We start from the raw sequence: 25923 nt of genomic DNA, 5'->3' as shown, positions 1-25923 counted from the left end.
ACAGTGCTGTGCTTATGGTCTGGTTAGGTTAAAGCACAACAACACTTGGTTAGGGTTCGGTAGACATCATGTTTTGCCTTAAAATACATGTTCATGGTCACCACAAATACAGCTGGAGATGTCCCAATGTCACATAACGCAAACGTTGAAACACATGCTTGTAACTCCTCTTCCATGCCCAAAGTGAGTCGTTGTGGCTCACTTTTCATTAAAGCGGCTCTATGTGACACTCACACCTATTAATCACTTTTGTGTCGGACATTTGTGAGTCATATTGTTATTTCCTGAAACCTTCCCTAACTCTCCTGATTGTCTACACAAATGTGTGCATGATTTGTTACTTTGTGTGGGACGGTCCAAATGACTCTATGTGTTAAGTTTGCGACTCAGACTCCCTCTCCACTCCGCTGACAGAGACCAACTAACAACCAGCTGACACAGAAGTTCCCAAGAGCCCCCTTAATTAAGACCCCTGGACTGAGTCAAATTACCTGTTGTTTAGCAGAGAATAACGCCTGTGCATTCATCGGCCTCAATGGAATATCGCTTTCTTCATGACTTAAGTGATTCCACATCCATGTCAATTTTAGATGCTGTCTAACGTAACATAACAATGGGGGCTTACTGTAACCGTCTGATTAAATTATGTAAAATATGATTCCTGAGGGGTTCTACTCCTTCATTATTCACTGCACTTAAATACAATAAAATTCCCGGAGTCTCTCTGCGCTCATAGGAATTCAATGGAATTGTCTTAGTCCTCTATTCCAAAGGTCCAAACTGAATTATTCAAAACAGTCCTCTTCAGTATGTACGGTACGGAGCCGGGGAACTGTCACAGAAAAATAACCTCGTGGTAATAAATACTCAATAAGTGGTAATTTATGCTCTAAAATCACTAATCCCTGATTATCGATTTAATAACGTGCACTCTCAATTTAATTATTAGTGCTCTTGATTTAATAGCCTGTTGTTTTTGGTGTGAGACAGCTGCTTTCAAGCTTTGCTCTTGCCACCAAAGCAGAGCCACAAAGCTGAGTCTTAATGAAAAAAAACAAGAAATAAGTAGCAGTAAGCTGCATCGTTAACTAGGCTGCCTCGGCACACAGGACGGTGTCTGAACATCAGGCCCTTTTCCACATTCCAGCTCTGACACATAAGCCACAATTTGTGTGGACCTCTCCAAAATTGCATGTAGCCTCTAAATAAACAGCTATTAAAGCCACTGAATGGGTGAACTGGGCACACACTCCAGCTGTGTGGCTGCTAAAGGGCTTGAGCACCGCAATATTTTTCACAGAACCCCAAATTACAAATAAAAGCCTAACAATAACAATTGGCTTTATTAGATCATTAGATCAGATTATGTTGTGTGCCTGATATGTAATCAGATATCTAACTGACTGTAATGCTAGGACACTCTGTCTCTCTGTGTCCGTCTGTCTGTAAGCCCTTTGCATTTCTTGACAACCATTAATCTGATGTGCTTCACATTTAGCAGGTTTGTTGCTGAAGACCAAAAGGACTCGCAGCGTTGAATTTGGTACAATTTCATATATAATATTGATACATTTTGAATAACGAACAAACACCTGTCTGTGCAGCGCAGGCAGGGCTTCAGGACTCAGATCCCTCTTACGCGATCTCATGGGAAACAGATGTAAACAAAATGAAGATTAGCAGGGTGCAAGAACTTGGTAAAGCATTGCCGTGACAACAACACACACAGACACACACACACATGTATTAGTAAGATTTATAGCCAAAATAAGTAAAGATATTTAAAATGGAAGACTACTTTTAACCAATTTAAATAGTCTCAATCTATGATAAACTTAATTGATACCTTTATACTCATGTCACCATGTTGTTGTGTGTAGGCTTCTACAAAATGTCAATCTCTGCTCACCAATGCTGTGTGCTGGAAAATGTAACATGTAAACTTATATTTTCAAACAGGGAAGGAAACTCTGACTTTTTAATAAAAGTGCTTGTGACGTCTCAAAATCACCTTCATTCTATTTTTGAAAAGAAAAAGAACTAGCGATTTGTGCCCATAAACCGATTAGGAAACTGTTCACTGGGGTAATACAACAAGTGATAAGTAGGGTCATTTTCTCATAAGCTTACATACAATAGGACTTATTTTTTGCAACCAGTGGAGTAGCCCGCTGTTGACCATGAGAAAGACTGCAGCTTTACTTTTTGGACCTGGAGGTTGCATTCACTATTTATACTGTCTTAAGTAATGCAAATATTTTACAATGACAAATGTCAGCCATCAAGACATCCTCCCCTCCGAGAATCAACAGGAACCCTGCTGAACCCGGTCTCTGAAGCATGCAGCTGCTATTGACTGCTTACCTATGAGATAGTCTTTAACCTTTATCACAACTGCACATTACTTAACATCAGTTAAGTTCTGAGTTCTTTGTAGGCGTGTTATCTAGAAGCCTGCAGGCAGCTAAAGTCACATTAACCTGAAGTGGAAAATGAAAACACTGTTGACATAAGTGGGTGGATATTGTCTTGAAAAACAACACACAGCTTTCTGCAAGCTGGAAAGATGATTTCGCCACTCCTTCATGTATGTCTGATGCATTGTTGTGGTGGGAAAGTGCCAAGGCTGCGATGCGTACAGCTCTGAGTGCTGAATATAGGCTCATTTGAGGTCAAGCTTCTGTTGATGGAAACAATGTTTCATGGAGCAGATTCACACAGACACAGCACATGTTGGATAAATATATCTGAAAATGTAAAATGGACTTGTGTCACAGTACTCACTGAGGCCATAGCGCCATCAGATACGGAGCAATTCTAACCAGTCTATCTAACCAATCCTGCCCTCTGCACACGTGAGTCTCCAAACAGTCAAACGTAATGAGAATTAGATCTGATGGTCTTCTCTGAGATTAGTTGTCTGCCTGTCCATCATAATTAAACTAATCGGGCTGCATCTTTCAAGGTGCATAACCTGGCTCTGCAGGCACATTAACCAAGTGTGTTTTGGAGCAGCAGCTGGAGGATCAGAGAGATCTCTCTCCTTCAGATACTGCAGCCAGGACAGAGAGAACTGATAATATCAAAATGTAAAGTTAATCACAGCCTGAAAAAAAGCTAATGTCACTGCTCATTGCTCTTCTGCATTCTTTGTTAAGGAAAACGCTGTGCATTGTATGGTATGGATGAGTACCCTGAACATCTGAACTGATACAGATACTGGTACCATGGAGGAGGATTGTGTCAGACACAGCTAGGGGCTGCGTTTTGGCTAATGCTAGTATAATTGCTAAGACAACATCAGCTGAGACTGTGAAAAACAGCCCAGTTACCTCCAACAAGCATTTTTAAATACTTAAAGATGTCGGTCAAGATGTTGATGCCTCATCACCCATGGAGTGGGGTTGAACTCTGTGACTGCAACTCTATTAACGTTTGCTGCAGCAGCTGCAAAAGTCCCAAGGAGGAGCATCAGGCCTTGAAGCCACTTTTTGTAGTGTGCAAACCGTGTGATTCCATTGTCACGTGTCGCACTGGAGCCCAAAGACTGTTCGGTATGAACTAACATTGTGAAAGTAGCATCTGTAAAACGGTGGATACCTTTTTTGAGCGTCACAGCTCCTGTGAAATTACTCAGGTTTTAACCCTGAGGTTAGTCTTCGAGTTGGCAGAAGTCTCGAGTGTGCACGCCTGCAACACTGTATCCAGGTCTCATTTCATGACCATGCTGCTGCAGGGGAAATGGCTTCCAGGATATCAAATGTAATACACTCTTAAGCTTTGAGATGTATGTTATGTTTGGTGGCCTGGTTAACTTTGTAGTTGGCATTACAAATATTGCAGCACTGGAAGTTATGCAGGGGTCATGTCTCAGTCTCTCATTGCCTTCCGAATTTTACGTACCTGATGCTCAGATTGATTTAACGCAAATTGGTACTCAGTGGTAATTCGATCAGTACCCTTCAGAGTAGCGAGTTTGGTACCCTACCCTAATGGCATGCGACACTTGGCCATCATCAAGGTGTGTGAGTGTCAGTCAATATTAAAACAAAGTATTCTCTTGATCATGCCGTCCTGTTATTCTTAATTGTGCAATTCCACAATTCATCTTAGGGATTAATTAGTTAATCACTTGATGGTTATTTGACCTATTAAAGCTGATTTCTTAGTAAACCTTATTAAAAAGGCAGTTTAAAAAGGGATTATTTTATAACTACTGTACGTGTTTGGAATCAAAACCAAAAGAAAAGAAAAAAAAACAGCTGATATTTTCACACCTCGGAAGCAACGACTCCTACCTTTGTTATACGCTTTGTGTTCTGCCTAGCATCTGTTTAGGAGGGGGATGTTCATGTTTTCACTCAGTAAGCAGCAGCTATCAAGTCATATTCTGCAACATCAATTGAATCTGTGACACGACTTTTTCTAGACTGGAATGATCTCTGGTGTATTATGCAAATGAGTCACTGCAGACGTCAAAAGTTGGATAATTCAGCTACTTTATTGAATTAAGATCCGAGTCTGGCCCGCTGAACTTATTTGAAAATCTAACCAAGTAGTCATTCTACAACAATTTTAAACTACTAAATGGTAATTGTTTATTTATAAACGTGTCAAAAATGATTTCAGTTGATTAGAGGCGTGAAGATTGAAAAACTCTGTATGAAGAAGGAGCAAGTCGTTTATCAGAGATGGAGAGAAAGCCTCACCATGTTTGTGAATACACACTGCAAGAACAAGGAGCAGACATAGTCAAGTGTAATTTGCAGCTGGTGCCATTGTGTTAATTAGTGACAAACCGAAGATGATGTACGTGTCATAAAAAGAGGAATAACGAACAATATACAGATCCATATGTTAATAGAAAAGGGAGGTGAGGAAGAATGTCCACAGTAGCGCAAAGCACGTCTCATGTACACTTCACAGCTTTTGATATCCAGTCTTCCCACTTTGGCCTGAACTTGTACGATACATCACTCAAACTAGAACAAGAAAAACCTGAACTGTGACTGGAGCTCGCCGAAAATCATGAAATCCCTTCAAATGCAACTGCTGTCAAAATGCTGTCGGAAGAATAGAAGAAAAAAAAAGATCTCATCAAAAGTATGTGGATGAAAAACATGTTCATTGGATATGAAAGGCTTCAAATGTCCAAAGATTGGGCAACTCACTGTCTTAAAGAGCAAATGAACTTAATTCAAGCAAGAAAAATATCCTAAGTGCAATGACACTGCTGTCATGTAGGCAGTGATATGCTGCCAACATTGTGAAAGTGAAACATTTCTTTACACTGTTTGAAATAAAGTCCCTGTTTGTTCCTCCTTTGAACCTAAATTATTAAAAGGATGTCACTGAAGGATACAGAAAGCAAGTCGCGTGTACGCCCTGTACTGTCGTGCAAGTTCCAGAACAGATTCAAAGGCAGAGGGAAACACAAAAAAAACATGGATCAGACTAGTTGGTGATCTAGTTCAGCTGGCGGACAATTGACTATCACGTTAGCAAGCCAAAGACAGTCAGGATGGCTTCCTAAGCTTCGAACATTGACTAAAAGTGGATGAAGCGAGAAAGTCTCCATCAGACGAATGGCCAACCGCGTATACCTTTACCTTGTTCTTTGTCACAGGTATACCAAAATGCAGTTGAAGGCCTTTAAATCTTCAATCAAACAAACATTTCCAGCCATTCTCTCACAGTTGAGTCATCTTGCCTACTGTGTACTGTGTTTTCTGTTTTCGAAAAAGTCCACCCGGGCCAACACTATGTGGAAACGATAATCTGACTTTGTTTTTTCTTTGGAGCTGGAGGCTGCACTGAGTACTGTGGACCAACCTATCATCTGCCCCAGTATGAACAAGTTCTGCAAGTTCTGCAGATTTTCTTAGCTAGCCGACACAGCATTTTTTTTTTTAGGTTTTACAAGCTAAAATACAGAGACCATGGCAGGTCCCACTTGCCTTATATATATACAATGACCCAGACTGAGCCCAGACAAACACAAAAAAGATTTTTTAAAATGTCTATTTTGAGTGTAGAAAGAGTATTCCAATGCTTAAGTAAACTGGCACAATGGCATTTGATGTTTAGTTGTATCAAAATGCAGCCTCTTTGGTCCCTTTGTCATCTCTAACATTGGAGGGTAAATTAACTTTGGTATTGTGACAGTACATATTTAAGCTCATGAGGAGGTGGCTTTAGAAGGGGTGGATGTTCATACTGAGAGAGAGAGAGAGAAGATAGCAAGAGTTTCTGGAAAAAAAAGTGTCAAAGCTGCTGTCGTACTGGAAGAGCATATCATTGTGCATGACCTACACCTCTATGCCAATGCCTTTGCAAACTGTGTAGGTCTTATTTACTGCCTTAACATAGACTGTCCCCAGGGAATGAAGTACATATCCAAGCTAACACAAAAAAAAGTTTTTATGGACATCTGCAGTGGCAACTGTTCAGCTAAAGCTCATGAACTGCCTCGAGGGAAAGTCAATGGCAGCCACAAGCTATCGCCATTTCAGTCGGTCTACTCGAGTTATTTGAATGTTTATACATTACAAAACTACCACCATATCCACATACACATTATTGTTGTCAACACTCAAAGCTTATGACATAAAGACCATTTTAAAAAGGCCTTATTTACTTATACACAAAATGCAATGCAAATTTTTGAAAATCATGTGGTCATGTGGTTGCAACTGTACATCATTTCTTCAGTTCAAGAGAGCATCTTCCCCTCAAGGTTGGTGCACTTCAGTCTGGCTCCTAAACAGTACCTTGATTGTTCCTCTTGTTTGGTTGAAGCACAGTACCAAGGCCGTTTTGCATAGCTGAAAATAAATGTTGAGCCAAGCCAGAGAAACATTGGCATTTGCTATGATAATCTGGGGGTCGTTGCCATAAAAGAAAAGGAAAAATGACTTGTTGTTGATGAATCAGTTTTATGGCACTTTTGTGTGGGTAAATTAAGCATTTTATTATTCTGAGCTATATTATTTGCACTAACTTGAAATCTTTTGACGGTATCATTAAAAAAAAAAAAAAAAAAACTTGATTTAACTCCTGATACTAAAGTATGAATGATTATTGTTAGCTTCTCCCTTGACACCCCAACTTACTATCTTGTGTAGAAGAAATAATCTTAAATGTGCAAATAACAGAAGGTACTTATCTTGCCTAACTCAGAATTTTAAGATAGTCATGTTACAATAACTTATTTGGATCAGCCTGCTCAATGTTACTGTCGGAGGTTAAAGTCTACACATCCAAACTCAACTAGTTACCCTTTGAGTTGGGATATTTCCGCCAGCACAGTGTCTTCCAATAACACAAAGTAGGTGTTATCATCTTTCCAGTATGTGTTTCATGTGGATTCCCATTATGCAGCTGCTCAACCACCAATAGTCTGCTAATGTTATGGATGGAGCCCATGCTCTGCTTCATTTCATGGATGCATTTCCAGCAATGGTAAACCTGTTGGAAGTATATTCCAAGGAAATAAACTAAACGCTTGTGAGATAACCATCATCAGTACCGACGTGAATGTGCCTGTGTTCCGTCACCATACTTGTTTTAGTTTTTTTCACAACTCAAACAACATAGCAGTGTAGCTTTTCATGACAGTGATCCTTTGTAAGAACATCTTTAGCACATGGTGTCTTCAGCAGATCACAATCAGAGAATTAGTGTGCATGTAAATGTGCATGGATCATTATCAATCTATGTCTTGTAGAACAACCTGAACCTGAAATGCAGACATCACAGTTATCATCTTAATTACACTTGAGTGCTACTGCTCTGCATCAGCTGTCTAATGATATGTTTTCTATTTTTGACTGTTTTCGACTGCACTTGTCCCTTTTTGTCAGTTTCACCCCAGATGTAAATAAATGACAGTCAACACCCCCCCTCCTTTTTTTTCTCATGTCTGTAACATTTTTCCCTTTTTAATCATGAAGTTCTCGAGGGTTTCTTTTTAACTCCACATTATAATGAAATGAATAAATTTCCCACAAAATAACTTCCCCAGACTGTGCATCATAATGATGAACTGTGGTAACACACCAGGCACAATATCACCACCAAATTGCCCTTGAGAATGAGTTATTCTGTAATATATCCTAAACCTAAAAAAAAAGAAAAAAGAAAAAAAAAAAAGAAAAGTCTTGTAACACAGGCCTAAATCCCCAGCCTCCAGAGTAGCTACCCTAGGATGACCCATGAGCCAAGACAGCATCTAGTGGAGGAGTTAAATCCACCCTACAGCCACTGTCAGTAGGGTTAGGGTTATGTAGAAACAGATGATATCGCTGAAATGTTAAAGCACCATGGTGTTTTGTGCCATTAATCACAAATTTAACCACACGACATTTCTTACTGATAAAGCTTATACCCAAAAACAGGTGATCCAGGGAGTGTCTGAGACTAAAGACTAATACTTTTGTTAATTTAAAAGTTTAGAACAGGTTAATTTAAAAGGCCAGAATTCAAAGGAAGCTCAAGACCACATTGCCACACTATACAGGACTTGCTATTATTTGTTGTTGCAGAAAAAAAGCTCAGGTAGTTGTGGAGCTAAGTGGCCCAATTATCTGGAGTCCGCTCACATAGCATCCTCGAAATGATGGGTTCCCTCCAGGCAACTAGAAACAGTCATCAACAGGCCTTCCCCGTGAACACAGCTGCTGGACTTATCCCTGAACACAGCTTCTGAGACTGACAGATGCCAGTTCGAAGTCTTGGGATCCAGTAAGGAGGCGATTTACAGCGGCTCTGACCAGTTGTAGAACTGGTTAACCTGCAGAAGACTTGGGCAACGGCAGCGGACGAAAACTCTTACGTAGCCAGAATATATCACACTGGTGTACGGTTCTAGATTTCTGAAAGGGAAATAGGGGTAAAATATATCCTTTCTTTACATGTTTTTAAATTTATTGTGGCAAACTTGCTGATTTTATATCACCCAGCTGAATTTATGGGCGGCTATCGGACTACCGCCTCTTGCAGCACAAAATGATATTAGGAGACAAGAAGGGCTGGTGCTTTTTGGTTAGCATGCTAACTTGAGTAGATGTATTTGCAACACATTGTTTGTTCACACTGTGTCGATAATGTTTATCCATTTAAAAATAAATAAATAAATACATAAAATGTTTTTAGACCAAAATTCTGGCCACATCTTACAAATGAGCCCCTGTAAGTAATATGGCGTGCTCAGAGTACAAAAAAAAAATATATATATATTAATACCAGCAGAGATGTATTTAAATTGCAAAATAATGGAAATGAGGCGCTTTTGTGGAAACAATGAGCTATAAAAGAATCTGCTGAGTCAGTGCTATTGATTTTAACTTTTTAGTCATGATTTCACATTCAGCTCCTAATTAAAATTCATCTTTCTTGACTTAAAACACAGCCACGACACGTCATCCTCAATGTGCTAGGCGGTGTGCTGCAGAATGCTTTGTCCATTCTGTCAGCTGAGGACACTGAATATTTTCTCCCAGTTTCATTTGAATTTCTGCATTTGAAATGCAGTCTCCGCTGTCTTGAGTTCCTTTGAGAACACCAAAACCAGACAGATGTTTTCTTCTATTTATTTATTTTTTTCATTTTGTTGGCATTTGTTTAAAACTTTTAAGCGACGGCCATAAATCTAAAAGCAGTGTAGCAGACTGAGTATTTTTTACACCTGGGCAGCAGCTAGAATGATCTTTTTTTTTCTTTCTTTTTTCTTTGCTAGATACCAGCCAGCTACCACAAGTAACAACACACCATGCTAGACAGCAAAAGGTGTCTCCAGCGTTGTCAGAGAAGCCACTATTTGAGAACAGTGCTGTTCGATACATCATGATTTGATTTCTCAGAGTATGGCAAGTTTCAAAGAGAAACACTAAGACAGAAAAGATTCTTGGCAGCCGGCAGCAGAGAAATGTGAAACCTCCTCCTTAATGGGAGAGGAAAGATCGACAGTTACTGTGTCACCACTTGTCAGAAAGAGGAGTGGAGGTATACTGCGGAGCTTGAGTTGTTCTGAAAGTAGTTTTACATGGTACCGTCTGCTTGTGTCGGAGGAATGCTTGGGGAAAGTAGGGGTTCAATAAAAGATGTAGACTGCTGGCCACAGCAAGCGATAAAGTGAAGCAGCTGAGCTGTGGTGGGTGTCAGAACAAAATTAAATATTTCTGAGCAGTACTTTTTTTTTTTTTTTTTTTTTTTTACCTAGCAAACAGAGTGGACCGGGCTTGGATTCCATAGTTTTAATGGTGTGAAGTGAATATTTTGTCACAATTATACCTGGTCTTAAACTGGAACAACAGTCCCTGTGGTTCACTGCACTCCTTGTAGTCAAGGTTGATGCTTTGGACAGGAGACTACATGTTTGGGTTTGGCCTCTCAACAGACCCAAAGTTATAATCTTTTAGACAATTCGGATGTTACTGTCAACTGTTAGAAGTTTGGAACTGCCTACCACAAAAACTTAATCTGGTACAGTAAAATAGTGAGGAATAATCTCTATTTGAGCTTTTGGGTTCCAGAAATACCTTTTAAAAATGAATCATTTTGAATGAAGGGTTCGGAAATAAAACAATGTAATTTCTGTACATGGAGAATAAAACACAATATCATAGTAACCATAATGGAAACTAAAAGGCTCAAGAGGTAACACATTCTTTAATAAAACTTTTTGCCGGAAACTGTCCCATGGTGTTGATGAACATACACTGTTCTATCATGCTTACAAATGTTGAAACACAGTCTCAAACTGCAGTCACTGGTGTGGAAGCCTCTCCACCTCCTGACATGAAAGTCAGGTGAGACACATATAATGTGAAAGAACATTTAAATCTATCACTGGAAAGAAGTTATTTCATTTAATTCGGGGAACTGGGCTTGATCCAATTAACAGCAGACTTAATCAATCAGTATGCATTTTTTGAGGGGCAAAACTAGTAACTCTTTCACATGTCAATAATACATTTGGTGTCTGTTATTGTCTGGATGTGAAAGGGATTACAAGCAATCAGTTCCATGGAACTTAACAGTGTTTTTCAGCTCACTGTGTTGGTGTTCCCTCCTGCAACTTGAGTGTTTCTCGGTTCACTCTCACTGCTCTCATTAGTATTGTTTCAGTGAAAAGGTTCATCTAGCGTGTGCTGCATGCCCAGCACCAAACGAGAGAGCCCAAGTTAGCGATCACCTGGAATAAACTGTATAGTGAAACATTTAACAGCTGGAAGCCAAAAATAAAAAATAAAAAAATCACATTTTACTCTGTATTTGTCAGTATAGTATCTGCTATACTGCATTTCTTGCAAAAAGCCAATTTTCTCTCAGACTTTTATAACCGCAGCAAATGTCTCGGTGGGATGAGTGCGCAAACCGTCTATATAGTTGTGAACAATTTCACACCGTGAACATGTGTTCAAATTCAAACAATACTGTTGCATCTGTCTCTCGGTTTCTTCTTGCATTATGTCTCAACCTTGCACTTAACCAGACACATGCCCTGCTGTGTGAGTGCAAGCTGAAGGATGCTGTTTTTCTCTGGCTCCAAACCCCAGTGAAATTGTTGAAAAGGACGACTTGCTCTCAGGGCTTCTGAGAGTTTAAAGTTGTCCAGTTAGTGTGTAGTCACTGTCCTTGTATGTTACACTACATTCATAATTCTTTTCTCATGACATTTCAAAGAAAGGTTAAAAGTAAAAAATGCTGTCCCTGCACTGAGTGAGATGCTGTGTGAAACAACACCCCCTTTCTGTTTTGAGCAAATTCCATTATTGTTCTTTACTGTATTCATTCATCAGCAGTGATAAGATGACCTGTCTATTGAATTATCTGTTTTCTTATCGCGCTGGTCCTGGCAGAGGGCAAGGTTGCCAAAGAAGGAACATTTTTTGAGCGGTTAGATTAAAGGCCATCATCAATGAAATACCTTGAGCTGCTTCTCTTGTGCCATTAAGTAATATTAGGTTGTAAAGCTTTATTCTTCATTTAAAATGCCAATGTCCTTCAGGCAAAATGTGAGGTTGCATGCGTCTCTGATGAACTAAGGTCTATTTAGTAAACAATGACAAAAATGTAAGTAAGGCTGAATAATAAATAAATAAATAAATAAACACACATGATATTTTGCACAATCCAAATATGTTTTCCATCAGCACCATTTATATGTCTTAAATACAATGATACTTGAATCTACATATTAACATCACAGCGGCAATTTGACTGCAAAGGTTGTTTTGTCTTTGAAAGACAGGTGGTGAAACAGGATATGCTATCACTTCTTTTAATGCCTTGCATTTCTTTGTTTTCGACAAAATGCCACACAAATATGGTTTCACAATCCATAATCATCCCATTTCATGTCCTGTAACCTCTCCACATCGTGCCATGGCAACGGTGTTTCCTTATAATCCTCAAGGGAAAAAAATAGAGCATAAAAATAATGAATAAAAAAAAAAAAAAATAGGTTGGATTGACTTCAATATCAGCCTGGTGGGTACTTGTCATAATGTCAGTTTGGATGTATAGTAACTGAAGGCATTAGCCCCACATATCACCATGTGTATGTGGTTAATCAGCACACTGGTTGGGGAGAATTACAGAATTAATTAGAAAATTAATAACCATGAGAGGGAGAAACGTCTGTTGCATGTCAGTGTCAGAGTCCAGGTCTGTCATTTACCCTCAGACTCTTTGGGATAATTGTTGCAAGGGCAAACAATAGAAGAGAGCAACACGGATGACGTCAAACCCACGACTGATGCACACAGACTTCTGTTAAACAAATAATTGTTTGCTGTAAAAAAAAAAAAATAAAAAAAAAAAAGGCAAAGATGAATGGTTTTATTTATAATAGCCTCCCACCTCATGTGCTGCATTCAGCATGTCCATGTGTACAGTTCAGTTTTCCACAAAAAAAAGGAAGTTACATAACACAAAAAATCCACTAGATGAATAATAACAAATAAAACGATATGTGGGTCACCCAACGCACAAAGAAGAGAAAGGGGGAGAACTCAAGTGTCCTCCATATTATATATTCATACATGGACAAGCTCAGGCGCAAAACACACACACATAAATGGGTCTTTTGACTCATTTGAGTTGGGTTAAGAACAAGAGGCTGGTTTGCATCATTTGCCTAGAGCCAAAGAGAAAAAAGTTAATATAAAGATGGACTGAATTAAAATTCAGGATCCCGCTGAACTCGACACAACAGCTCTGTTTATCCATAATGTGCATGTGTTGACATTTACAGTTCAACTCTTGGCCCGGAAAGCAAAATAATCCGTAGTAAGAAAGCAAATATTATTCAGACCACATTCCACAGTCATTGACTTTAACTCTAGACTGACAATAAGTGCCTAGGGTGTGAGAAAGCCTCACTAGCATGGACAATACAAATCCCGACATTTTGACACAACAGTTTGACTGGCTGATCCTCACTGTCGTTATTATTAATACATAGTCTTTAACAAAACAACCTGACAATAAGGGGTAAAATAACCAATGTTGAAGATAAACTTGCCCTGATTGGTAGTTTTGGATTACCTTCAACCTTTTATCAATTCTGCACTAAAACCACAATACATTACATTATATCATCCACTCTGGCTGTAGAGATATTGTGTTTTTCGTTCTATCAAACATTAATTGCAAGTCTGTGATGGGAGGAGAACTCTGGTCTTCTCTATTAAAGTCTAATCTTGTCATGCCAATCAACCATCTCACTGCAAAACCCTCGCTTTCAACATAAAAGATCCTCAGTGTTGGCAATGAGAGTTATTAGTGGAAATAAAATCACAAGGTGCAGAATGACCCAATGTGAATGTAATACCTATATACATGGTAGAACAGTATAGTAAAATATAATACAATATGACTTTTGGGAAGCATGTGGTGTTGAATATTTGGTGAAATGTGTCAGAGTGCTATTGATCCGGTCCATCCGTCCACTTTCCAGCACTTATCCTGGACTGTGCCGCTACTTCTCCCGAGCTGTATCCTGCAGCCCCTTCTCAGAGATCTTGGTGTATTCCTGGACTATGGGATATTCAATATAATCCATCCAGTCTGTTCTGGGCTTTTTACAGCATGTCTTCCCAGTTGGACATACAGAAATACCTTCAGAGTGAGGGGGCTGTGATTTACTCTCAGTGCCTCACAGAGCTTCCTTTTACACTGCAACAAAACCTGATTGTATGTAAAACTGTTCTTATGACTTCACTTATAATGTAATTTTATCCTGCATTTTATCAAATGTACTTAATCTACTGCTAGTACTGACATACTTGATTTGCAATATAATAAATGCACTGTGTTGTTCTGTAGTTATATTCACGTTTCTGGTAACTTTCCACTTCCTGTCTTTGTCCTTTCCCCTCGCCATTTTTCTGTGCACACCTGTGTTTCATTTGTTAATCACTCCTGTGTATGTAAACCTGTGTTTTTCCATCATCCCTGCATCTCCTGTGTTCCTGCTTTTGCCTGTTTTTTATTACCATTTTCATGCTTCCTGCCATTTCATTACATGTACCTTTGTATTTTGGGGGATTTTCTGCCTCTTTTTTTTTGTGACTTTAAAACAGTAAAACACTTGGACAAAAAATAGATTGCAAGAAATTTTGGGGGAATCAAACCGATGTCACCAGAGCTGTAGAAAACATTCACACCCATCGATCCACAGATGTTGTTGTAATGCTGATCCTGATGGAAAATTGATCATTCACAGATGTGTTAGAGTGCTCCCAAACTGCGATTGATGTGTTTTAAACAATGCCGTATATGCATGTAGGAGCAAAGCATACACAATACAGACAGTCAGATGACACATGGCAGCGTAGGTCACGCTCTCTGCCAACGATTGATTGGTGATAAAAACCTTCAGGGGCACTTGAGGCTCTCTGCTGGGACAGTTTGGGTTGTATTTCTTCTGCGTCTACCCCTCAGGCCTACATGGTCAATTGTAATTTGCAGCTTGTATGTGGGTGTCTGTTTACAACACTATGATCTGACAGTGATTCTGGAAAGAAGAAAATAACCTTTTTTCTTTTCTTTTTTTTTTTTTTTTAATTTGCTTTCCCCATTTTCCTTTTACATTACAATCTAACTTTAGGTAATATGAGATACAGTTATGTTTACAATAAGCTAACACATTTTGACCTGATCCCCAAAGGAATCACGTCTTTGTTCAAACTTTCAGTAGCAAGAGGTGAACAGACAACAGGTCAGTGAAAAATAATTATCAAAACTGAGACAATTTCACTTTGGTCTCGATGCAGCCCGATCCTCTCTTCAGCCTCTATTTTCAAGGATCACTGGTGCGCAGCTCGAAGCTCCGAGTGCGGTCAAGAGGTGTCTGATATAACATCAGCACAGCTGGAAACAGCGAGTAGGATCAATTACTAGTAGGTGTTGTAGAGGCTAGTATCAGTCGTCACCAATCAAATCTGCTCCTTGCCTTCCCTTTAAAAGCAGTACTTAGGGCTACAACGATTTGAGTCAATTTTGGTGCAGAGAACAGTCTGGAGTGGATTCTCCACAGAGGCGTGTCTTCCAAAACGAAAAGGGACGTCTGTGGTGTGAGGTGGAAAATCACAATGAATGTTTTCTAAAGCACATGAAATAATGTTGGAGGAGGATTGCACATTTTGTTTACGATTGGTCTCCAGAGCACAGAGCAGTTCAGTTGGAAGTAAGGTGCCATCTGCCAGCAATCGTCATCAGTCCCTCATATCTACAGTGTATAGAATGCAACCGCCCTCATAATCCACACAATGTATGATGCATGTGACGACAATTCAGTCCAACACTGCAATCATGCCAGCACACAGTGTATACTAAGCTTCAGGATTGTTATACCAATCTCTAGCATGAACGTTGGCAATGGACGTTTCTGCAAGCCACAGTTTTGTTAAAACTTCACACTTCTTATGTTGCAAGTGTACATCTATTTAGGTTGCATTTTCCATTTTAACTTGTGTCTATGCTGTGCTCATGTTCTGGTTAGGGTTAGACACAATATCCACTTGGTTAGGGTTAGGAAAACATCATGTTTTGGCTTGAAGTACCTGTTTTGATCACCTCAAACATGACTGGAGAGCTCCCGAATTTTCGTCAAAGACATCCGGTTCGTCTTTTAATTTGTTTTCATGGAAGCAGTATTTATGTATTTATTTATTTATTTTTAGTTGTTTTTTTTGTTTTTTGTTTTTTTGTTTTTTGTTTTTTTTAATTTCACACTGTAGTGAATGCAATTCCTCAGAACAGGCTTTATTTTTCCAGACAGGCTGTTGAAAGAACCACTCAGTAAAAGACTGCACTGTCCAGATATGATGTCACAACCTTGGCTCTCTAAAGATTTCTACACTTAGATCAAGGAATTTCCCAAATAGTTTTTAACAAAGCCTAAATCATGAACTGGCAGCATGGGGTTTGGAATAATTTGGCATTTGGGAGGCAGAGAATGAATAATAATGGAAGCTATTACCATATTGGCATATAGTAACTGTATGGTCTGGTTGTTTTGGAGCTTCAACAAGCTAAATATCAAGATACCTCAGCATTTGTTGCTTTTGATTGTTTTTTCCAAGTGCCCAAATGTAATGGAGGAACAAATTACTGGTGTGTGGCTTTTTACAATGATCCTTATCCCATCCTTAAAATTACAACTGAATTGATGGATCTTGGACAAATTCTCAGGGTAAATTCACCATTAAGTTTCTGTCCATGTTTCTTTTGCTGGAGTATATTCAAGTAAATTTTGTTTTCAAACGCAAACTTTAAGGATGGCCTTGCAGACTTTAATCAAACGGAAAACAAAATTGATTTTTGTATTTCAACAGGGAGTCATCTTTTTTATTTATTTATTTTATTTTTTTTATCGGCAGTGGTTCTGGTGCTGTTGTGTTTTGTGCCGACTGAGAATGGCAGTTTTATCATTTATTTTCACAGTTGCCAGACACCAACATCTTCATACAGCATAGGACATATTTGTAGTAGAAGAGCTATGGTAATTTCCACATGTTTGTCTATAATTGGTGCCCTTTGCTCTTCTTGTTTTTCGAGTGTGAGAAAATATGTTGCACGTGAAAAGTGGTGGGAAAATAAAGATATGCAAACGGACACTCAGCGTAATTATTTTTCGAGTAATAAACGCATTATTTCCCCAGCCGAGCGCCGCTCTACAAAATCTGGTAAATGCCCACGAGGGGGAAGTGGACTGTGAAATTTTTATGATAGTGGCAATTTAGTCAATAAAAGCAGATGTATCGCCTGCTGAGCACTTCCATAAGTAAGTGTTCACAGACTGAGTGAAGTGTCATCACTTTGGCTGGGACAGGAGCATCCTCAGGGCTTTTTCTTGTGAAACTATCATCCAGCACTCCTTCCTACACACCACCTCTCTACACTCTGCCAGTCTACGTTAGTAGGGATTTGTGCCCACCGGTGATGAAGGTTTCTCCTGTATAACAGGCAAAACATTTTGTGAACTCAAAAAAAATTGCTGAAATATAATGAAGTGACATTAAACAATATATCTACACCATATTTGTTAGTTTCATGGCTTACACATTGTGTCACCCAATTTAGTCATCAAAACACTAGAGAATTATCAACTTAGGTGATACAGCCACTGTACAATACAGATAATAGAAAGTAATAAACATAAAAAAAGTCATTTCTATTGGCAGCTCACCTTGACAAAAAAAGAATGTTTTATTCAATGCAAAAAAAAAAGTAAAAAAAAGTAACACTTACTAGAGAGCGCAGCAACAGGGTTCAACATTAATATATGCAAATGACTCTGCATTGTTACTATAGAAGCCTACAGACATCCGAAGAAAATGCTGTTTCTGAAAAGCATGAGAAATATTGCAGCATCTGTGAATATTTGAATTTTAATAAATTGCCTCAAATTCATCTCAACTATCAGAGCAAAGGAGAAAATATATTATGATCACATAACCTATGTCCTAATGATGAATTCTGTGTCCGTGTATCCTTTGGTCATTCAATTGTCTTTTCAAGAACGGGCAGTATGGAACAAAAAAAAATTGACTGATTTACAATATTCATTTTAAAACACGGAAATCTGACTTGAAATACAAGACATTTTTCTTTTTGGGGTCAACAGATATGAGTGGAATAAAAAGAAAAATGGCTTGACATCCATTTTCTACAATTAAAAAACAAAACTAAGGATTTATTTATATTTGTAATTATATACTGCATGTGGATACATGTCTTTTCTGGGTCATCTACATTATGCATGTCTGTAATCAGTCTATTATGCAGTTGTTACCATGGTTACAGCAAGTCTGTTGACCCTAACACAAACTAAGTGAGGGCTCGAGTCAGGTTTAGGTATTAAAAATAGAATGTCCGTCGAGATCGGGTCGGGCTCAGTCACTAATCCTTGGACTCGACCGAGCTTGGACAGAACAGAAAAAAAAAAAAAAAAAAAAAGTAGCCTAAGCTCGATCCAGACCCAACTGACACTTGGACTGTGTTGTGCATCTATTTGTGGCACTGCAGCACTGGTGCTTGGAGCGACCCAAGAGGATGAACAGACTAGCATTGCAGCAATTCCCTTATCATATTACAAATCATGATCCAGCCTTGTTTTGTTGAATGTGACATCAGCATTTAGGTTGTAATTTGCCAAAACAATTTATGTAACAGAAAACGTAGCTCAGAGTACAAATATTGAACTGCCACATTTGTGTCAGATGTTTTCCTACATTTTCAATGGAATCTCCGACTAGAACTACCTATAGTGTTCTTCAAGTCTGTACAGTGAAATAACTGAAAACTTCACATGGGTACAGTCACAGTCAGGTATTTTTTTTATGGCATTTGCAATATGGAAAAATTATTAATCCTCCAGATGACAGGCCTTATTTTGCCATGTATAAAATCATATAAGAGTGGAATTTCAAAAACACTGTAGACTGGGGTAAAGCAACACTGTCTGGCACATGTGAAATCCCAACACTGTCCAGTAAATAACCACATCCGGTCTCAGAATGTGAATACAAGCCTTTTTTTTTTTTTAAACTGATTTTATTTCTTGAACACAACAATAAAAGCTCAACCATTAATCAAACTTCAATTGTACCTTTTAACAACACAAAGAAGAAAAAAAGCCTTGCGTTTCAACCTTAATGTTTATACAAAAATCATATAACCAGTCGTAATTACTTTTTTTTAGGCATGTTTATGAAAAGGAATTTGAATGGACAAAAGACACGTTGACTTCTCTGAGCAACCTTTGATTTGAGAGAAGGAATCTGTATACAGCATATGTCCATTAACAATTAACAGTCGAAATGTCCTTGAGCAAGGACCTGTTTAGTGAACCCACCCACACAGTCTTAGTTACTCCTGGAAAGATCTTTGGCTGCAGTAAATGTATTTCACTGAATGTTATAAGCATACTTCCCCCTTGAATTCTGCAAGTCTTGTGAGGGGAGTTTAATTATGGAATAATTTAAGGGAACTCTTCTGAAGAGAGGGCTACAGGTACTGGTGAATGCCTCATCTTTTTGAATGCTGACACTAAAAAAAAACATGAATGACTACTTATTTCAGCTCATGGTGAGATATGCTTGACTCTTGAGTCAAAAATGACACACAAGTAATGACCAATCATTGTGAGTTTCATCTCATAGAAGAAAACAACTGCAGTGGAACATCAACCTCGATCCGGAACTACTCCGCTTGTGTACGTGCTGAATCAAATGATGGTGTAGGGTGTTGTGTTTACATCCTCAGCAGTTTGTAATCAGAGAGAATGGTTCTGACATTTGTGATATAATAACCCAGCGCTGTACCATCACCAAACTTCTGAAAATGATAGAGAATCATTATTAGTTTAGTGCTGTGCCTTCTACTGAGGCAACCGATTTGTTAAGCGTATTGTATCCCTGCAGTTATTAAACTGAAAAAAATGAAACACCCGCTGCACTTAACAAGAATCTGAATCCCGTAGAGAGAGAGAAAAAAAAAAAAAAAGAGGCAAATGTCACTATATTATACTTAACTGCTTTTCTTCCAGATGCTAACCGACGCGGCTGTATTTCAGAGACAGGAAATTATTAGCCCACTCAGTTCTGGCCTTGACAAAACCATTTTTCAGCTGACAGTCAATTTTGTATTTGTTCCAGCAATTCCGACAATACACAGTTTTCTTTTTTTTTATTTCACTGCAAACAATGCTGTCAGAGATGAAGCCAACCCACAAACCACAATGCACAGCTGCACACCTGGCAGCAAAGTATTTCTGCGCAGGAACACTGACAAAATCTGCACTGGTTTTCTTTAAAGTTTGGGCTGTTTAGCAAAGTGAATAACCGTCCTTTGAAAGGTTGGCATCTCTACATTATGTGATCCATAATCAACTAACCTGGAGCAGCTTGGTTCAGTCATTTAGGAGGTTGTGGTTGTTGTTGTTATGGAAGTTGTTGGAGGTTGTTGTTATGGTGCAACAAGTGGATTTCACCCAATCCAACACAACACGTTTTCACTGCCAACCCGTCAAATTTGGCAGCTTGATCAGTCACATGAATCTTCAAACTATGATGTCCACCTACCCCTCTTGCACTTTAAGGGTTCTGCACTGAAGTAAGAAATTATACATAGTGTGCAACGGTTTGGTTAGACTTTCAAAATTAAGCCTGCTGATTAATATTGCAGCCATAATCACATATGACATGTGGAAGGATATTGACATTGTCAAACGGTTGCGGTATGGTTAGGTTTAGGCACAAATGCTATTACAAAAGTTAATTCCTAGGACACAAACCCTGGTTACTGGAGGTCAAGTCCAGTGAAAGACCCACCCGACCAGTCCATGAGTAGGACTGTTCTCCCTCTATACCACACGAGACAGAAACACTTGAAGTGATGCTGGAGGGGTATCTATGACATCAAACTTAGAACTGTAGGGTACTGACTTGGCTACTGTATTTGACGTGTTAGGAGTGAGACTGACCTTGACCTGCCTGTTACCATGTCACCCACTTGAGCAGATGATAGCCTTCACTGACTTCAAACGCAATCAGTTGTATCTGTTTAATTCCAAACTCTACATCGGTTTATTATTTCGGGGTATTGTGCAACATTTAAAAAAAAAAAACAAACAAAAAAAAACCAATGAAGTTCATTATTCCGAGAGTGAAAACAGATCATAAATTACCATGTGAACTGCACATAGTCAAGGAAAAAGTATTTTGCAATACTGTATTAAATTATTGCACGCTGTAAAATGGAGTTTGTTTTGGTGGAACATTTGCATGTGGAGATGGGAGCCTTGGCCTTAAAATTGCAAAATCCCTGCAAAAGAAGAGGTAACCGCTGCTACCTTGTTAACGAACCGTTACTGACCAGGTGAGGGCTGCCATTCTCAGCATGTAGGTAGATAACCCAGACTTTGTTGTTTCACAAGAGAGAAGATGGCAGAATGGGAGAAGAGGAAGATGAAGTAGCCGGAAAATGGCATGATTATATACAGTCTACATCTGGCGAGTCAGACTGCAGTTACAATAAATGACTGTTTAATAAAGAAGATAAGCAGTAAAGATTATGTAAGAAGACATGGAGGGTCTTTCTTTCCTGATGGAGGCTGGAGAGATCGCCTTCTAGCACCTCTTCATAGTCCTTGTTGCACTAGTATATCTGACATATTTCAAGTGTTTCTTTCAAGCAAAATAGGCTTGACGGCTTAGTGGTGCAGAAGGGCAATTCAAATTATGACCTGAGAGTATGTAAAAGTTTTTTGAAATGAGAAATAGACATATTGGGTTGAGCGGAATACGAATGCTGAATAAAAAAGGTCAGGGAAAATGTATACCAAAAAAAAAAAAAAAGTATTGCATTTTTGTTGAGAGAGGGTTGATTTTATGGCACAGTTGTGCAGAGAAACAGGACAGAAGCTCTCCCAGAAACACATTATCAGGAAGAGATTCTACTAACTATGAAACTGTTGTGTTACTGTTTGAGTCCAAGGTTATTATTGTTTATTTGGAAATGGGTCGGCACAGACAGTTGTACCTTGAGCCTGCACCTTTTGTTAGTTTGTAAAAGACCTTCACATGGACGCTGAAAAGCAACAACAGCGCCAGATTTGGAGCTGTCAGTGCCCACCTAATGTGGTCTTGTCATTGCCATGCAGCGAGCTATATCAATAACCTATCAGCAGCTGCAGCTGTTATGCTAGCACAGCAAACAGTGGGGTAGACATCCGCACTTGAGCGTTCCTTTGGGAAGGCTGGGGAAATCAGAGAACTAATCAGCGGCAGCTAGGACTGTGGAGGTGAACGCAAGTGCAACAAGCTGGTGACGCTGATGGGAGCTGACACAGAGAATTGGGAGAGGATCAGGAGACACCCTTACTTAAGGAAGCTGTTTCCTCAGCCTGGAAAACTTTGATTTAATGTAATGGAGTCCTCATCAGGAGGGGCAGGGGGAACAATGGGAATCTGGAAATTGTTTGCTTGGAAGGGGCCTGTGAAATTAAGATGAGAAGATTGGAAGTTTTTTTTTGTTTTTGTCGTTGCTGTTGTTGTTTGTGTGTGTGGCTCTGAAAGCTTGTTTCTATATTTCTTCAAACCGTTGGGTACAACGCTCGTTCTTGTTCTCTGATGTTTGCACACACTTGTTTGGGCTCCGTAACAACTGCGTTATTAACGTCCCAGGGGTGTAGATAGCAGGTAAATTAATACTAATTCTATGCAGAGATGTACAAATTAGCCTGTTTTTTTGTTTTTTTATCCGGTGGCTTGTTAGTGAGGAACACCACACAAACACACGTGCGTGCACACGCAGCTCGCAGAGACACACATTCACATCCATCGCGTACACACATGGGTATAAGCAAACATGACACACCTCTCCTCCCCCAGTCAGACATACACATACAGTAGACGAGCCAACATGTGCACACATGAACAAATACAAACACACACCTACTTCTTAATCTCCCGGCGCCATACACACAATGAAGGGAGAGAATTATGAACTGCGAGGACTTGGCTTGGTATCAGAGGGAGGCTACCTCGCCGCTTGTTTCGGATGTTAATTAGTTTGGCCTGTTTGCATTTTTATTTATCTGGCGCGGGGAGTTTGAGCTGATAATCTATTCACACTGATATTGAGAGATAAAACTTGAGCTCGGATGAGGTTGGCCATCGGAGCGGCTGCTTTTTCTTAAATTATTCATCGGCAGCGTGGCTCTGAGTGGCGCCCCGCGCATTTCAAAGTCACTTCAACCGAACCGTTTATCTGCTCAAGGTACACGTTGGGGACGGATATTGGCATCTAATAACGTATCGCTCTCTGTCTCACCCCTTGGCATCAAACAGCTCTGCGATATATTATTATCCCCCCTCGCCGTTGAATTAAAATGCTATATCACTCTCAAACTGTATGGAGATGTATTGCCGTGCATCCAACACGGAGCATGTAATGAGAAGAGATGACAGAGTGCCCCGGACTGCATGTGCACCTGCCACACACTGGCCGGGCCAAGTCAACGGGATGAGAGACGAAGATGAAGATGAGCAGAGCAGAAAAAAAAAAAAAAAAAAAAGAAAAGAAAAAAAGGCAGCCCTCTCCACCTCCCTCCGCCCCCTCCTGGCCCTCACCGCGTGGCTGATTTACAAGTTATGGCCTTTTTCTCCTTCATTCCACTGTCATTGAAAAAGAGATTAGATGGGGCCGATTGCTTTTAGACATCAAACATCATGCAGCCGATCCGTCATAGCGGTCGCTTTCAGCGCAGCCTCTTATGAGGAGAGCTTTTCTGGATGCATTCACAGTCAGAAGAAAATAAAAAAAAAAAAAAATAAAAAAAAAAAGGAAAACACTGTGTGCCTTCCCAGCGTCCACCCCTCTTCTTCAGCCTCTAACCTCCCCTGTTCCTCCATTCCACAGTCAACTGATGCTCACTGGGATGTAAGGGCACTGTTTTCTCCCTTACCCCCTCCATCCAACCCACCCACCCGCCCACTCTTTTCTCCCCTCCCTTTTGCTTCTTCATCCCGTTTTTCTTTCTCCCTTTTCTTTATCGCTAACTTGTGAATGGCAGCCAATCAGGGGCAGAGTCGCCTCAGCTTCAGCCTCGGTGACATCCACCGCCAGAAGTGATGCACTGCTAGAGAAAGAGAGAGGAGGGGATAGAGAGGGAGAAAAGGGGAGGGAGGGAGGGAGGGAGGAGGAGGAGGGGGAGGAGGAAGGGGGCGAGAGAGAGAGAGAGAGAGAGAGAGAGAGAGAGAGAGAGAGAGATGATAGAAGGAAAGTGTAGAGGAGGAAAGGGAGAGAAGCCAGAGAGCGGGGAGGAGAAATGGAGCGAGGGAGGGCAGAGAGAAAGAGAGAAGCATAGAGCGAGGGAGGGAGGCAGGCAAGAGACTCTCTCTCTCTCTTTCTCTCTCTCTCTCACACACACACACACACACACTCTCTCTCTCTCTCACACACACACACACACACACACACACTCCCATACACATTCGCACCAGCTGTGCTGTTGTCAGTCTTGGAATGTAAGCACTGCCGTGAGGAGTCAGATTCTCCACCGCTAAGCACTGCTAAGGAGTAGGAACACAGTCACCGCGCACTCAGTCACACAGATGGATGCTAAGCTGTGAAAATCAAAAAGGTAAGAGCTTCTTCTCTGATTAATGTTTTTAAGGATACATTTATATATATATATATATGTATTTTTAGTCTGCCTCCAGACTCCAGGGGATGATCTGCTCCTTTGCTCTGTGACAAAGCCAGACTAACGCAGCACTGTGGACGTATCTCATGAAAAAAGTGTTGCAACTTCAAAGAGGTTGATAACAGCCAGGCTGACTCGACGACGGGGAACTATTAGATTTGCTGTTCAATAACTCTCATTTGAATCTTTCTTCATTATTTATTCATGCACAAGGTGTTCCTGAAAATGACATGAATTGAAACTGTATGTGGTGGAGCCAGAGGAGACTCAGTAATCCTCCACTAATTGGAACTTTAAGATCATTAATGATAAAACAAACGTGAAAATTACAAGTAGGGAATTTTATTTATTTATTTATTTTTTTTAGCAATTTTCTTTTGCTTTAAGTGCTCTAATAGGCAGCTCATGACACCTGTCACACTGCATATGTAACTGTAAAGAAAAAAGGCATTGATGTTGTGCTTTTATAGAGCATAGTGTTAACTTTGTCACTCGATCCAAAGTGACTCGTACACCTTATGTGCCTGTCTATGTGCACATGTGCTGTATGTATATATGTGTGTGTGTGTGTGTGTGTGTGTGTGTGTCTATATTATATATATATATATATATATATATATATATATATATATATATATATATATATATATATATATATATATATATATATATATATATATATATATATATATATATATATATATATATATATATATATATATGTGTATATGTGTGTAGACACATTTGTCAGTCTGCTGAGAGGCAGTCGGGGCAAATCATACTTGTGATGTGCTCTGGGCAGATTTGATGGAGAGGCACTGTACCATTCATATCTCCAAAAACGCATGGAGGTGTTTATCGCGGGTGTTCGAGCGGCGCAACGAGAGCAACCGACAGTGTTGCAGAGTATGTACATGTGCATATCCTCCACGGCACAAACTTAATCCACCCCTCACTCGCTTTCTCCCCATCTAACCGCCTCTCTCTCTCTCTCTCTCTCTCTCTCTCTCTCTCTCTCTCTCTCTCTCTCTCTCTCTCTCTCTGTCTCTCTCTCTCTCTCTCCCTGCTGTGTGTTGCCGCCTAACACACCGACAGCTTTACGGTCACCAAAGTGATATTTTATGGGTATAGCAGTGTGCACCGGGTCACCCATGTTGGGCCATTATTGTTTAGTGCAAATTAGCCCGCTAACACGCTCCCTG

At 39.8% G+C, this 25923-nt stretch overlaps 1 protein-coding gene and 1 long non-coding RNA gene across 2 annotated transcripts in view; one reads left to right on the top strand and one right to left on the bottom strand.

Moving 5' to 3' along the window:
• Window positions 1–25923, bottom strand: part of LOC119008771 — a 470444-nt gene that overhangs the window by 260027 nt on the left and 184494 nt on the right. The window lies entirely within an intron of this gene.
• cdh10a (cadherin 10, type 2a (T2-cadherin)) overlaps window positions 24435–25923 on the top strand; it is a 30200-nt gene continuing 28711 nt past the window's right edge. The window contains exon 1 of the mRNA XM_037079422.1: window positions 24435–24658. The gene's annotated coding sequence lies outside the window, so the exon portion shown is untranslated. The remainder of the gene's footprint in view (window positions 24659–25923) is intronic.

Source organism: Acanthopagrus latus, chromosome 19 (assembly GCF_904848185.1).
Source record: "Acanthopagrus latus isolate v.2019 chromosome 19, fAcaLat1.1, whole genome shotgun sequence".
Classification (NCBI taxonomy): domain Eukaryota; kingdom Metazoa; phylum Chordata; class Actinopteri; order Spariformes; family Sparidae; genus Acanthopagrus; species Acanthopagrus latus.
The sequence above is the reverse complement of the archived record's forward strand: the minus strand, read 5'-3'. Positions and strand labels throughout refer to the sequence as shown.